The sequence below is a fragment of the Typopeltis vanoorti genome, chromosome 13 (assembly GCF_054136105.1).
Source record: "Typopeltis vanoorti isolate ZY-2024b chromosome 13, IOZ_Tvanoo_1.0, whole genome shotgun sequence".
In the NCBI taxonomy this organism is placed as follows: Eukaryota; Metazoa; Arthropoda; class Arachnida; order Uropygi; family Thelyphonidae; genus Typopeltis; species Typopeltis vanoorti.
In genome coordinates this window covers 68222873-68238873 of record NC_143561.1, presented here as the reverse complement: position 1 = coordinate 68238873, position 16001 = coordinate 68222873, and the positions used below count along the sequence as shown (strand labels likewise).

Here is a 16001-nt window from a genome sequence, read left to right as displayed (position 1 = left end):
ATAATTACTGGTAAAATTAATATAATATAATTAATGTTGTCATTTCTATGATTTATTTTAATTTTACAAAGTTTCTTTACAAGTGATCCATAAAACACCACCTGCTGATTTCACTGTTCATTAATGACACCAAACTTTTGCACAAAATATACTAAAAATTGATGGTCACCAAACGATCTGCTATATTTGCCACGAATAACCTAATATTCAAAATACGTTGTACATGTTAGCCATCATTTCACAGACGAAATGATTGATTCAAAAAAAGGCCAAAATAAAGACGTGAATTACATATTTTACTTAATGGTAATATTGCCTACTAATTATTTATCTCAATTATTGTTTGCTTTCGATCCATATACGCTAGCAAGCGCGTAACCTCCTAAATGATACGGATTCTTACTTTATATCTTTAAGTACAAATAACTACTAGCAAATTATATTAAATAGGCAAAGTAAGAAAAAGAAATTCTACGCAGCCGGTAGGATTCGAACCTACGCGGGGATACCCCAATGGATTTCAAGTCCATCGCCTTAACCACTCGGCCACGACTGCTTCTGTTGCCAGCTTCCATACATTTCTTAAGGTGATGAAAATAAGATTGGAAAAACAAAAATAAAAACTATTATCGGCACATGACGCGTTGGAAGCAAATGTCTACAATTTAGACTAAACTTACTAAGGTATATTTGTCTACTTCTTCACGTCCAGGTCAATTAATCTTAGCCTGTTCTCATTTTGATTTCGTGGTTCCCGTTATTTACCATGCAGTTTTGAATCGGGTTGCTACCTGTTCTTGCATATAGATCACCTAATTAGTAGACTTTTTATTTGTGTTATTAATTATTTGAAACTGTTCATAAAATTCCTCGGATTCTTGTTCTTTATTTCTTCTTGAGCATAAATACTGAATATTGTCTTGTTTCGCGTTTGCATTTTTGATCTTGCTGCTACTATTCTTTCATTTCAGTATTTATAGCTAATTATTTTATTTTTCACATCTTTAGCTATACTCCACTGCATATTGAATAAAATCATCTAGCTCTTTAATTCAGTTGTGTTTTCATCTTCTTTGTGTTATGGTATCTGCTTTTATTTCATATTTCTTTAGTATTTTCTCCAATTCTTTTGTGTGTCGTAATTTTTTTCGGTCCAGATTTCGCTTCAGTTTGTCTTGCCGTTTCTACTTGCGACTTACGAGTAATAGATGAGTCCTCTAATTTGGTTATCAGCCATAACAGATCGAGTCTGATGACACGGGTGCTGTAGCCATCAGACAAAGCAGCTATTTAACATTTCTTCCTAATGTTGGATCAGTTATTCCGCTACAATTTAGTCAATATTCCCCATTTGTTAAAGCAGGCTATACCACGTGCAGGTGGGAATTGACATTCGGTTATGAGGGCTTTATCTTGCGCTTCGCTGACCCTTATAGCCCATAGTTGCATGTGGCGTATGTTATATGCTGAGGTCTGATTCGGTATGGGATATTTAGATTTTTTTAGAAGAGCAGTGTTTTATTAAGAATAGTTAATATAATATAATCGATAGCTAGTAATATAATGACGGCTAAAATGAAGAGTATTATTTTGGAGCTCCAAAGCTGCTGCTGTGGCTACAAATCGTTTTCCAAGTATTTTGTGGCAAAAAAATCTTGTACGTAATTACACACGGAAGGGTAATAAGTTTTTTCTTTCTTTATATATAGTTAATATAAATGTGTCAGCATACTGTAGTCAACAGCAGGTCTAAAATATCTGAAGGTTGTTACTTCCTCGACTGTCGGGTGTAGCATATTATTTGTTCTTTATCCAATACAAGGTATGGCATCTGAGTGATACAAACGAGAGGTCTGTCAACACCTAGGAGTTTCCAAAGATGATGATATAAAATTTATTGCCATTTAATATAACAGAATTATTCACAAACTAATCTATAATTAAGTCAAAGCCTGTCCGTAAATCATGAAAGGCTATTGATGGGTCATTGTGTATACACGTAGATATGATAAGTGTGTCATCTGCATACTGGTGGATTTGATAGTATAATTACAAGTCGATGAAATTGCCTACTGTGGCATGTTGCAATCAATCTCAGTTTTATTGTTGTATGTGGCATTTATTTTCGTAATAAGTTTTTTTTTCTTTGTTTCGTTTTTCAGGAAGTCAGCGGAACCAGTTTGCATCATTTTCCTCATACGCTAACTAATACAAGTTTCTTTAAGATAATTTTATGTTCTGTTATGATAAAAGCTTTCGAAAACTCAAGAGTTAGTATAAAGACGAAGTGGTTTTTATCCCGGAACGAATCAGTGGCGCAATACACACTATGGTTTCTTTATTTTTAACACATCCCAATTGTATATTGGATATTACACTGAATTTCTCTAGATGTGTGAATATTCTGTCATTAACAATTCTTAATAATAATAATAATTAACAATTTATTATCTCAAGTAAATCATATGCATGAAATTCAGGCAAGGATAATATATATGTTCCAAATAATTCAAAACGGATTGTAACTAGTACCATTATAATTGGTATATTTAATACAAATGACATGAATATAATCTATGTATTATTATTATTAACAATAATCATAACAACAGTTTATAGTTGTAATTTTACATTTAAATTGTGAAATATAAATTATAGAATTTATATTTCACAATGTTTTTAACTTGCAGCAAAGAATGCCAAGTACTTTCATTTTTTTTTTTCTTACAGTGATATTTTAATGTCAAATGATAATAGTAATACTTTTAAAGACTGCGGGATTTTTAATTTACACCTATAATTGCAGGTTACGTCTACAGGAACAAATATATCCATTACAATTATAAGTATAGAACAAAAGAAGAAAGCTAAGGGAAAAAGAATTTTAAAAAAGTGAGAAACGAAAAACATAAGAAAGCATGCATAAAGTAAAAGCTGAAATGAGATAACATAAGACAATAGAGACAAAATTGCGTAAATGAAAGAGAGCAATTATAAGACAAAATAATGGCATGATATATATATATATACTGTACATATATGCATACACAATGAGTGAACTACATGCAACAGTAATGAAATTCTTTCATATTTCAGAATTTCATATAATATAATAACAAAAAGTAATTAATGGTAAGAATAATAGAATAGTTAAGGAACACAATTATGTAAGGTTAAGGCTGGTGTTATCCATATAACACGATCTTGGAGTTACGGCGCATAGGAAGATGAAACACAAAAGTCACATAACAAAAACTGCAAATGCAACCCTAAGGAAAATTGGGATGCGGATATGTAAGGATAAGGAAGTCATTTTGCCCCTTTACAATTCCTTGATATGACTGCACATGCAAGGACTTTATGCGTAGATTTGGTCTCTTGGATTCCAAGGAGATAAAGAAAATGTAGAAAGGGCACAAAAGAAGGGTGACATAGATGTTATCTAGATGCAAGAGATAAATATGGCAGTTCTAAAGGAAAAGTCTGTTTTTAAAGTCACAGTGAATTCACACGCACGCAATTTTTTTTTTTTTTTTTTGCTAAGTTATTCTGGTTAGAATTTGTAACAAAGTTAACATTTAATTAGAAAAAAAGTAATGAACTTTTTAAGATCTTAATGCCTACTGACAAACAAATGAATAAACTCTGCCAAGATCATGCCGCTAAGTAAAGAACATCCACAAATGTGGGAAAACATCGCCATGAGCCACATTACGAATGTTGCAATATTAAGGAAATAGACAGAAACCTATAAGGAACAAGAATCAATTGCATTTTCAGTTTATTTACTGCAATTCGTTCTTTCAGGCCGCAGATCATCTTTGTGTGTGTGTGTGTGTGTGTGTGTGTGTGTGTGTGTGTGTGTGTGTGTGTGTGTGTGTGTGTGTGTGTGTGTGTGTGTGTGTGTGTGTGTGTGTGTGTGTGTGTGTGTGTGTGTGTGTGTGTGTGTGTGTGTGTGTGTTGTGTAATTAATGCTGTACTGTACTGTTTTGTGTATCCCGTAAAGTAAAAAAAAAAAAAAGAGCGAACCCAAAACCCTTTGAAAATTTTCTTTCTTCAGGAAAATAGCAAAAGAGACAAATCTTGTGAAATATTTCTAGGTAATTACATGTTTGAATTTTTCATTGTGAATATACTTGTAAATAACATTTCAGTCAAATAAATGTGTATTTGTAAACTTAAATGAACAAATTAAGGTGTCATTGATGTGTTCTCCATATTTAAGAATATTTATTCTGTTTAGAATTTGTAATAGTCAACATTTAATTAGAAAAGTAATGAAGTTTTTAAGATCTTAAACATGACATAGAAGCAGTAAAACTGAGATTCCAGTAATTAATTATTTTAGAAAATATGAACATGAAAGGAAAAAAATGTGTGTATACATTTGAGGGGGGGGATAAGGGGGATATCCCTGATAATTATTTTAGAAAATGTGAACATGAAAGAAAAACAAAGTGTGTGTGTGTGTGTGTGTGTGTGTGTGTGTGGTGTGTGTGTGTGTGTGTGTGTGTTTGAGGGGGCACCACTGATATTCAGTAGTTAATTATTTTAGAAAATATCTACTGCAATCTATTGACAAATATTTTCCCATAGTTCCACACTCGAGCCAATGACCCAAACACTTGACCAAATATCCCCCCAGAATTCCAATCTCTAATCATTACCCATAATGCCACATGTGAACAAAAAGCTCATCTTATGTCACTGACAAATACCGACTCGTCCCAGAATTCCACGCTCTGACCATTACCCACAATTCTATACTCTAATCATTACCCAGGATTCTATATTTTAACCATCACCCAGAATTCCATATGCGAACCAAAGACACAATGTGACGTCATCGACGGATATGTCACGAAGGACAATCTTATCTCTATTTTATCTCTAACCATCACCCACAATTCCATATGCAAACCAAAAGAGTGACATCACTTATCCTTATCTCTACCATCACCCACATTTCCATATGTGAACCATTACCCAGAATTCCATATGCAAACCAAAAGAATGACGTCACTTATCCTATATACAAACTAAATGCAAACGAGTTTGTAATGACAATTTGAGTGTAGTTTCTGAAGAGGAACCGCGGAGCTTATTTGTTTAGAATTTAACCACTGAGTTCTTCTTATACAGCACAGCCTATATCATTACAGTGAATGTGGGAAGTCATGTGTAATGCAACACCAAAACCCCAGGGCATTGTCGCACCTAGGGTGGGGCCAAGGGGCCCTGCTCCCCCCCCAAAAAAAAGAAAAAGGAAAAAAACTAGAAAAATTTCCAAAAATCTTTTGCTAAAATCTTTTGCTAAAGATTTTAACAAAAATCTTTAGCAAAAGATTTTTGTTAAAAAAAAATTATGTTGAGTCGTTGCTTCTATTTCTATGCTACTTATGAATTAGCGGTCACATAAGGTGGGAATACCCTATATCCCTCGGGAGAATCCTGGCCGCTGCGAACGCAAGACGAACGAAGTTGTGCTCGGGCGCTACTTCGTTTGCCCGAGCCGGCCCAGAGGAGATCACGGGTATCATGTATTGGCGATCACTGCAGATGCTCAGTCATAGCTCGTATGCAATGCATAGTGTGTATTCTCAAATTGTCTACTCAACTTCCCCCCCCCCCCCAAGAATAAATCTTGAGTGCTCAGCCCCCTCCAAGATTAAATCTTGAGTGCACCAGTGCCCCAGGGTGTTTAGGAGCTTGATGAAGGTGGGAGGGAGAAGTCTTCTCCCGATTTGCGAACGTACGGTATTCACCTCCTTGAACAAAGAAGTTACTCTCATCTAAGAATATGACATTCTTCCACTTCTCAATAGTCCAATATTTGTACACTTTTGCCCACTGCATAGCCTTCGTCAACTGTTGTTTCTTTTTTGGTCTGTGAGCAGTCCTCCCTACTTCCAACAATCTTTGACGAATTGTCACATCAGAAACATTAATTCCACTAGCTTCCAAGTCTCTATTTATGTTTACAGCAGACAATCTTGGTTCATTTTGTTTTTCCTAACTAGTAAACTATATTCAGTAAGTGTAGATTTCCTTTTTCATCCACATTTTCATTTTCTGTCAGGAGAAAAGGTACCTCTCCCTAAAAAAAAAAAAAAAAAAAAAAAAAAAAAAAAAAAAAAAAATTAATCTCCACTGGTAGTCAATCAGAGAAATAGCTGGCCCAAGGCTATCACTGATTCATCGGCGGTACGCAGTGAAGAAGGCGGCAAGCTAGTGCAGCCATCTCGTGGTCCCTAACCGTAACACAATATTTTTAATGTCTGAAAATAGTGTGGGTTCGACGGTCGATTTTCTTGAGTTCACGGGACGAAAAACCCGAGTTTCTAGGAGAAAAATCCCGCTAGCCCGTGCCAGAGATCGACTAACTCGGGAACCGGTCGCAAAAAGGCTTAGAAAAATTTCCTCAGTCGGCGACTAGATTTGAACCACCAAATCCTTTCTTCGTGCGGTCAAGCGCTGTAGAATGCAAATGCCACTTCTACTGAGCTACACAGGCCTAAACCTCTTTAAAGTCGCGCTAACAGTACACAAACCAACACAACACTCATTATCAATTTGTCTTTGAGTCATGGATGTGCGCTGAGAAAGAGTACATATTTTAGAACGTTTTCTTAAATTTGTATTCATTTTATAGCTGCACAAAATGAATAAAACACTACTGATGTCAACTTGTTTACACTATTAAAAACTCGCAACGCTATTAATAAGCATCATAAAGACCGTTAAAAACAGTGAAGACATGCAGCACTCAACCAAAATAGTGAACTGAAACAAAAAACCAAAAACTTGACGAAAATTCGGCTTGTTCGGATTAATTTGTTCGCTTCAGCTAAGGAATACTATAAATATCTAGGAATTTATAGTGTTTATATCTAGGAATAAATACCTAAATATTAGAAACCGGAGTGTCGTTAATTAACATTTATGGCTGAAAACACACACACACACACACACACACACACACACACACACACACACACACACACACACACACACACACACACACACACACACACACACACACACACACACACACACACACACACACACACACACACACACTTTTGGGAGACCCTAGAAACCAAAATGGCAAACACAAGAAAAATATAATTGCGGCCGGAGACATGAATTTTGTAGAATACAATATGTTAGACATAGAGCGTAAAAAATATTATATCAAAAAACAATTATTCAAAATATCCATTATTCTCTCATCAATGCCTCACGGCTAGGCAGAATTTACATAAGCCGATACATGGGATTGACCGTTAAGGAGGGTTGCTACTTGCCATTGACTTTTAGTGACTACTACATGAAGGGCAAACTTTCCCATGAGGCTAACGACAGAAACACATACACCAACAGAAACTATCCACTCTGGAAGTTAAACAACAATATAGTCAACACAGATACATTTACAACAGAAATAAAAAGAATATTAGACAATATAACAGAAATAGAAAATCCAGTGTATGCCTGGAATAAATTCAAAATACAAGTAAAAAAAGCTGCTATACAAATAGGAAAACATAGGAAATACACAACAAACCAAGAAAAAAGAAGAGCTAACACGACAATACAACACAGACAGAACCCTCTCAGAAAATAAAATAGCTATTAACGCTCTAAAAGCAAAATTAAAACAAATAGAAATAAAAGAGACTGAAGCGGCCTGAATACGGGCAAAAATTAGAACAATGGAACATGATGAAGGGAAGTCCAAAGCAGCTTGGCTATTTGAAGAGCAGAGAAAACAAAACACAAAAAAAAACACCATCAATAAAATAAAACATGAGGGGGGAGGTCGAGGGAGATGCAAACCTCCTCCGATTCTTCCACTCACAATTCACAGGTACCTTCTCCCAAAAAGAAAGTGACAAAACAGAAACACAAAAACTTACTAAGAAGATTCCCTAGATTAACAAAGACAGAAGATGAAAGTATAGATTTACCCATTAAGAAAACTGAATTCGAAAATACTATAAAGTCCCTGCATCTACACAAATCTCCAGGACCCGACGGTCTCACTGCTGAATTTTATAAAGCTTACTACCCCCTGTTTGAGACACTATTTGTGAAAATGCTGACCGAAATACAAAATTCGGAATCCCAGAATATTTCAACCTCGGTTACATAACACTCATACCAAAAAATAAGGACACCGCAAACACACAATGGAGAGGCATTACACTCCTCAACACAGACCTTAAAATCTTATCCAAAATCGTATCACAACGAATTCAAAAACACATACACAAAATAATAACAGAATTCCAAACCTGCGGCATAAAAAACAGAAAAATAAAAGATAATATTCTCACAGTTAAATTGGCTCAGAAACTGTCTGAGCCAATAAAAATCGATTGCCCGGTAAGACAAGGAAGCAGTTTATCAATGATCCTTTTTCCTCTTGCCTTAGAGCCGGTGGTACGACGATATCGAGACATCCCGGCATAGCGGATACGCGTATAGGAGATGAATGAAAAACAAAGGTACTAGCCTATGCCGACGTTGTTACGTTAACGCTAACCACAGACGAGTCCTTCACGATTTCTTGTAATATATTTAAATGTTTTGAAAAGGCGTCTGCACAAACTAAGCTTTCATAATTGTCACGCGATGTTCGTCGGCAGGTGGGTAAATAAGCCAACCATGCCGAACGAAATTAAAATCAATGAACACTTCCCTCTATTTGGGATCACCATAAGGGACCAAACCCAACATAACAAACAATAGGAAGTAACCCATAACAAAATAATGAAAAATATTTCACAAATGAGACCCAGACAACTATCCATTAGAAGCAAAGTAAAAATATGTAACCAGTTTTTACCATCAAAAATATGGTAGCTTGTAAAACTTTTATAGTCTCTATATTCGGCATGAAACTCTTGTAGTTTCTATATTCGGCTATGAAATAATGGATTCAATATATACTTAATTTGAATAATGGTAGCTTGTAACCAACATTAATTACAATGGCGACGAAGTGGAAAAATTCACAGAGAATGTGCAAAATTTATTTGGGGTTCGAAATACGAACCCATACGAAGATCTACAATATTTCACGATATAGAACAAGGTTTCCCAAACTGTGTTTGGGAAACCCTGTCAATCTCTCGGTGTTGTGGTGGTGGTATAACTGCTCGAGTGAGAGAGAGATATGTGCTATGTTTGGTTATATGCACTCCATGCTTTGTGTTCCGAGTAAGCTCTCTCTATGATTTTTGCTCTTGCACTTAGAGTTTTAAATGTACGTTTATTAAACCAAGTCCTCCAGCTTCTATAATAGAGGATACTGACACCACCGGCCAGCTTCTGGCTAACCATGAAGTCTCGTTCTCCTTAAAGAGGCTGATCTGGACATAAAGTTGGGTCTCATGAGTGTATATTCCATTTTCTACAAAAGACTGAATTTTTTAAATTTACGTTTTTATTAATTTGATTTCTGGAATATTATTTTATTTCATTAAATTACTAATTAGAAAGACTTAATGGAAGTCTTAAATCAAAAAGAGTCAATAATAATAATAATACAGTAATTAGGTGTGCTAAGTTCAACATCTGTGTAAGAAGTGTATATAGGTTAGGAAGTTTCGTGTTACGTGCTCCGATTCCCATTGTTCTAGCATCTTCGAAACGTGCACTAGGCTTTTCTAAAGATGATATTGGATATCTACAATATGGTTTTCCGGATGCTCCACAATGCATGTAGCATTTGTTTGACAGCTTACTTCCTCAAGTTATATTAGTATTCCGGAACATGTACGTGCATACCCGCGCTTAAGGAAATGGGCAATGATGTATATACAATACGTGCGTGCGTGTGTGTGTGTGTGTGTGTGTACATACACGTACTGTATATACAGTACGTGTATGCACACCGATATTTTAGAATATGGATGATATGATGTTATGTGATATGATATGACACTGGGCAGCCAATGCTCTACTTATCTATGTATTAGCCTTTGTGGATTTTACGAGGCACAACTTCCCATTTCTTTGTATTATTTCCGCGATGCCTCATTTATTTATTTTATTTATTTATTTTTAGTGGTTATTAACTTACTTTTGGAAATCGTAAGCAGCTACTTCGCGTAAGTGAATCCAGTGTAAAATAAAACCATTTGTCGAAACCAGCTGTTTCAACAGACAACTACATTTTTCTAGCGAAGCTTAAGGTGATTGATAGTATTGCTAAACAACTAGCATAATTTTTACAGTGCTCATGCTGTTCGCGTAATTTTAACCTTTGAGATTCTTTTTATCTTTTGTGGGTATAGCTATTTCTCTACATGAATTGTGTTACATTTGTCTTTGTTTATTTCCGTGCATCATGTGCTGATGCGATTTTTTTTTTTTTTTTTGTAGAAAGTTCCATAGCGTTTCAGTTAGTAGTAGAAAATTTTCACAACACAGATACTGGAAAGTTTCCGAGTAACCACGCAGTCGTGGCCGAGTGGTTAAGGCGATGGATTCGAAATCCATTGGGGTATTCCCGCGTAGGTTCGAATCCTGCCGGCTGCGAAGAGTATTTTTTTTGCTAGTATTACAAAGCTGGCATTAACTTCAGATTGAAATAAATTTAAGATATAAATTTGGGTTATTTGTGAGATTACATGTTTACTACCCCTAGATGGACTTAATTTTCCTGATAGAAAGCCGATAATAATAAATAATTTAAAAAATAAATAAATAAGTGACCAACATTACAATTCTCCAGTAAGTTACCAAAATTATAACTAAATTTTTATTTACCGTTTCTTTGAAATCCTCACTCCCTCTGCGAAATGATAATGTATATATATATATATATATATATATATATATAAATGTTCCTTTTCTTACTATTATTTTAATGGCTAATGCAGCCTACTTTTGTTTAGGAATGTCCATTTTTTTCCAATTTCATTGGCTCTTTACCCAAAATTCTAGGGCATTACTGAAGTGTTATAAAACTAATATATTATTATTATTACGGCAACTCCAAGGAGTCCTTAGACTGATGGAGGGAGGCCCAACATCATGTCAAGAACAACTATTCAACATTCACACAGTATCTATCATACTTTGCTTTGAACTCATTCACAGTCATGGCACCGACAATAGACTCTGGCAGCTTATTCCACTCATTTACCACTCTTCAAGTAAAAAACCTAGCTCTAACACCCTTGCTAACCACACTCTTACCAAGCTTCCATGGATGGTCCCTAGTCCTCCCACTAGGGACCATCCATGGAAGCCAATCCTATTCTCAAAAATATCTTCTGAATTAATCTTATAGAAACCCTTCAGTAATTTGAATGTCTCAATCATATTCCTTTTCCGCCTATCAACCAATTTCTGCAGCCCACAAATCTTCAACCTGTTCTCATAAGGTTCATTCCATAGTCCTGCTATATGAAGAATAAAAAATAAGAGAAATTTTGGACATACCTTTTTTAGATGTTGTTTTCTGTCTCCTTATTCCGGCGATGTGCCTTCATCTGCTGTTAAGTTGTTAAAGGAAGAGGTTTATTTATTATTTTTTTTGGGTGGGGGTAAAGCAATGTGGGGGGATTATTTAAAAAAAACATTTTTTTAACATATGTATAATATTATTATTATTAAGAGTGGGTAGAGATCGTTTGGGGGGGGGGTGAGAGAACGATCTGAAGATAGAAATTATTTTTTGGGGGAAGAGAAGGGATTTAAGGGAAAAAGTCAGGAGTTTCTTTTTATGTTATGTTTTTTATTTTATGTTTTTATGTTATGGTTTTTCTTTTTTCTTTTTAATCCTGGTCTGTAAAGAGCCTTGTCATGACATCAACTCAGTGAATCATTTCAGTTATTAAGATGCACGATAATACGCACTAGAACTTTATCCTTTAAAGACCTTTAGGCTTTATTATTATTATTATTATTTATTTATTTTATGTGAGTAGTTCTACCCATGAAAGGTTCTAAACCTATTGTACATCAGTGCCGCGAGTGGGCTGAAAATGTACATTTTTTTTTTATTATTATTATTCTTGACCAAAATGAGCAGACTTGAGTTTCTATATAGCGTACCCCCATTGCTGCTCGCTCTATTAAGAGACTGATTTCTCTTTGCTCCGTCTTTATTTCCAAATTAAGTAAACTGGTACATTTGAGGAGGAATTATCATAGCTCAATTGGTAATCGATTATGTCCTTTAGCTGGAACGAGCTGGGTTCAAATCCCGTCTAGGATACGAAGATCTTTATATGGGCTTTTCGAGTGAAGGTGAGTTACCAGGCCTCATACAGAGATGGAAAGAGTTCTTCCTCCCGGAAACTTGGGCTTTACATCCCTTAAAACACAAACCGCGAGAGGAACGCACGAAATTTACCACCGTATCAGACATTGCACATAGGATTAACCACCCTATCAAAACTAGTGAAGGGTTATACAGAGTTACTTAGCTGCGACAGACCACTGAGCCTAACACGAAAGAGAAGATGAGCTGAGATTTTTGAAACCGGATCTTACAAATATATAAAGTACGACTAATACATAAAATAATGCATTACGTATTTCATATATTAAGCTATTTTTGACAAAGACCTCGAGGATTACAAGTCTCAGTTTAAGTAAAACGTATTTGCAAAGGAATGCAATGATAACTTTGAATTAACTGGTACAGTTTGTAACAAAAGTTTGGAGTCTTATTGAAGAGCAAAAAACGGATTCAAATTCCAAACCATCAGCAGGATCATACTTAATCGTTTTATTATTTAATTTTATTTTTTATTTTTAATTTCCCTACCATGTTGTTGTATTCTAAAGAGCCTGTGGATTTTTCACGTTTTGCGACTTTTATCGTTTCATTTTTCTGACCCAGCAGAAAAGGACCATTTACAGCCAGAGGTGCGATTTTTTTTTTTTTTTTTTTTTTTTTTTTTTTTATCCAAGAAACTCAAGAATTGTTTCAGCACCTCAGTAGGTGTATTCAAAGAGATGTATGTATCGATGTGTCACAGCTTTTATAATTGTTCTCGGATTAATTCCTATTAAATCTGATTTAATTTGGGTTGCTAAACTTAATGAATAACCACCAAATGTTCAAGTAACCTATTTCAATAAGCCCAATTCTGTTTATTTATTTATTCTTAACATTTTAATTTCATACCATGACATTAGCTATATAATATAATACAAATAATCATCACAAAATATGCATATAAATCCAGAAGGAACAAATACATGTCGGGGCGGGGAGGAGAGAAGTATATACCTAATTAAGAACGTATTGATCACCACATAGCAGTTCCCAGTGCAAATAACCAAACAAAAGAAATATACAAAATGCTTGGTTCGATTAATTTGTCCATATTTTGCGAGTGTATATATACACTATTAAGTACAGTATTTTTAAGTCTTAGCTAAATAACTTGTTGACGCTTCGCTCGTTATTCAGACACAATGAGCGTGAAACTATCTTCCCAGACATGTCAGGAATATCACGATGTGCGGGGGGAAACTACTGTAATTGGATGTTTTATTTCCCCTCCTCTTCTCCTCATAGTGTAAATTGCGACAAAAGTTCAGACATTACACAACTAAGAGTTTTAAGATGCAGCAAATGAGGAAATGGTCGCATTATTAAAGGGACAACAAGTGAAAGGGAGAATAAGAGTTCGTAATCATGCAATTAACCACATCCGTGTAGGGATTCCCCTAAACTCCCTCCCACTCAGAAAACGAAAGATACTGTACTGTTTACCTCTCGGTGAGGCTTTCGCTCAAAAAGAATTAATGTAATAATAATAATAGCATTTATTTACTTGGATTTACAGGTTACAGACGCAGATTCCATTTAACAGTTTTTTGTTTATTTTTTTATTTTTTTGTATGAATAGGGTTGACTGTGACGGTTACTTTTGAAGTGAGATTTTTAATAGAAAGATTTTATCAGCTACATGAATAAGGTTTATTGTTCTTGTCATTTCGAAATGACCGAGAAGATAATAAAAGTAATTTCAGATATGAAAAACCGTCATCTGTAGTAGAACAACGTCGCCATCGCACTACCATGTATGAGTAAACCAAATACGAGTGTAGTCCCTAAGGTAATTTTTTACATGGGTGTATCCTTCAAATTTATTATTATTATTATTTTTTTTTTACTAACTACAATAATAAGCATACTACTATTAATGGTAATAGGCTTTACGCGTTGTTGTATAAACACACAATCTATGTACAATAAAGTTTTATATCCGAAACATTTTGAACACACATGTTGAATTAAAAATTGGCACACCTACTATTTAGACTTGATATATCAGTATACTCTAGATTCGACAGATCATCATCATCCTCATTATTATTAAGTACATAGGTAAGTCAAAAATAAATAAGTACAAATGTATAAGTAAGCAAGCATGTGTAAACAAAAATAAAAAAAGATGCATAAACAATTAAATTATGTTTCCAAGTGTTATGTTTTGCGATGGCAAACCTAGATAATGCTAGGTCTGCCATCGCAGATATCTAATGAATCTGACTGTCATATCCTATTTGAGTGTTGAAGGCATAGCAGATATATTAAAAATGTTTTATTATAAAAAATGCATACAAACATACCCCGGTCATGCGACACATTCGATTCCATACCACTGTCATATAGCGAATCACCATTTTTTTTTTTTTTCCACATTTGTAAATGCATGTAAATCCTGTCATGTCTGTAAATGACGTAACAAAAATTTATTTAAGTCAGATAGACAAACAAAAAAATTCAGAATAATTTTCGAAAACAAAAAAGTTATTCTGAATAGCTTCGCTTAAAGGAACAGGCCAACCAGTTTGGTCATCAATTTATACCATTAATAGTTTTTCCATTTCGGCAATAAGGCTGTCACGTTTACGGATAATTAGTATTAATTAGTATAGCACTTTTTACTTCACTGAGAAGCCTGTGGCCTATCTCAGTGTTTGATACACGTATCATGGTCAGTATATTTAATACTGTAATTTTAACCTTATTATGTAATGTAATACAATAGGTTTACGTATCTTCTTTTCACTGGAAGCAACAGCACTTTGAAATTTTATCTGCCATTATTAGCAACAATAAGATAAAAGAAAATAGTTATAAAATAGTGAGCAACGACTTCGTAAACAAATAGGTCACGAAAACTGAACATCGGATTTTAGACACTTCGAAAATGTTGTATGAAAATTCTTTAGTCGTAAGCAACAAGCTTCTTTGCCTGTCTAATGCTTTGTAGAAATTATTTGTTTCAAAAATATAACTACTATCGTTTGGAAGTGCTTCTAACCTAGAATCGCATGTAACCAATTCGGTGTGCAGCAGCCCAGATATGAACTACTATTACTACTAAAATGTTCATTTAAATTTAAACTGAAACTTTTATGTTTACTGACATCAAGACGTATGACTTAAAATAAAAGGGCTTAGCGTTATCTTAATTCATATGTGCTTTTGCTAGGTCACAATTTTCGATTACCGTAATAGCTTATTTTAAAATATATTTTTAAGTGATCAAGTTTTTATTTATTATTATTATTATTTGCAAATACATATCAAAACATTACCTGTAAATGATGATTTATTGATTTACTTTAGAAGGGTGTTAATTTTTGTTGAAATTTGTATGTTTTTTAAATCGGGAATTGGGTAGGAAGCTCGTGATCATCCATTTTCGTAGTAGACATTTCCCAGCGAAACATGGCAACTCTTCTCACTTTATGTTATGACGTCATTCCACGGTTCAGTGTCGACACCTTTTTTCGAATTAAATAATAAATATATTGTTAAATAGCCAATCTCATGCTCAAAAAAAAAAAATAATAATAATAAATAATAAATAAATAAAATAAGAATAATGTTATGGCGGGGAGAGTCACAGGATATCATCAATGCATACAAAGGTTATGCACGGTTGATACCATAAGTTTTAATATTAAAATTGCAGATATTCAAGAATTACTATTACTCAAGCGAAGATCTA

The 16001-nt window shown here is 34.4% G+C and overlaps 1 long non-coding RNA gene and 2 other non-coding genes across 3 annotated transcripts in view; 1 reads left to right on the top strand and 2 right to left on the bottom strand.

Moving 5' to 3' along the window:
• Positions 1 to 15694, bottom strand: part of LOC150100250 (uncharacterized) — an 87380-nt gene extending 71686 nt beyond the window's left edge. The window contains exons 1-2 of the long non-coding RNA XR_016549280.1: positions 15586 to 15694; positions 14611 to 14711 (exon numbers count right to left, since the gene is read on the bottom strand). This is a non-coding gene — a long non-coding RNA (uncharacterized LOC150100250). The remainder of the gene's footprint in view (positions 1 to 14610; positions 14712 to 15585) is intronic.
• On the bottom strand, positions 475 to 556 carry TRNAS-UGA (transfer RNA serine (anticodon UGA)). Its single transcript has one exon. It is a non-coding gene; the product is annotated as a tRNA-Ser (tRNA).
• TRNAS-CGA (transfer RNA serine (anticodon CGA)) lies at positions 10467 to 10548 on the top strand. Its single transcript has one exon. It is a non-coding gene; the product is annotated as a tRNA-Ser (tRNA).
• Positions 15695 to 16001: the final 307 nt, after the last annotated feature.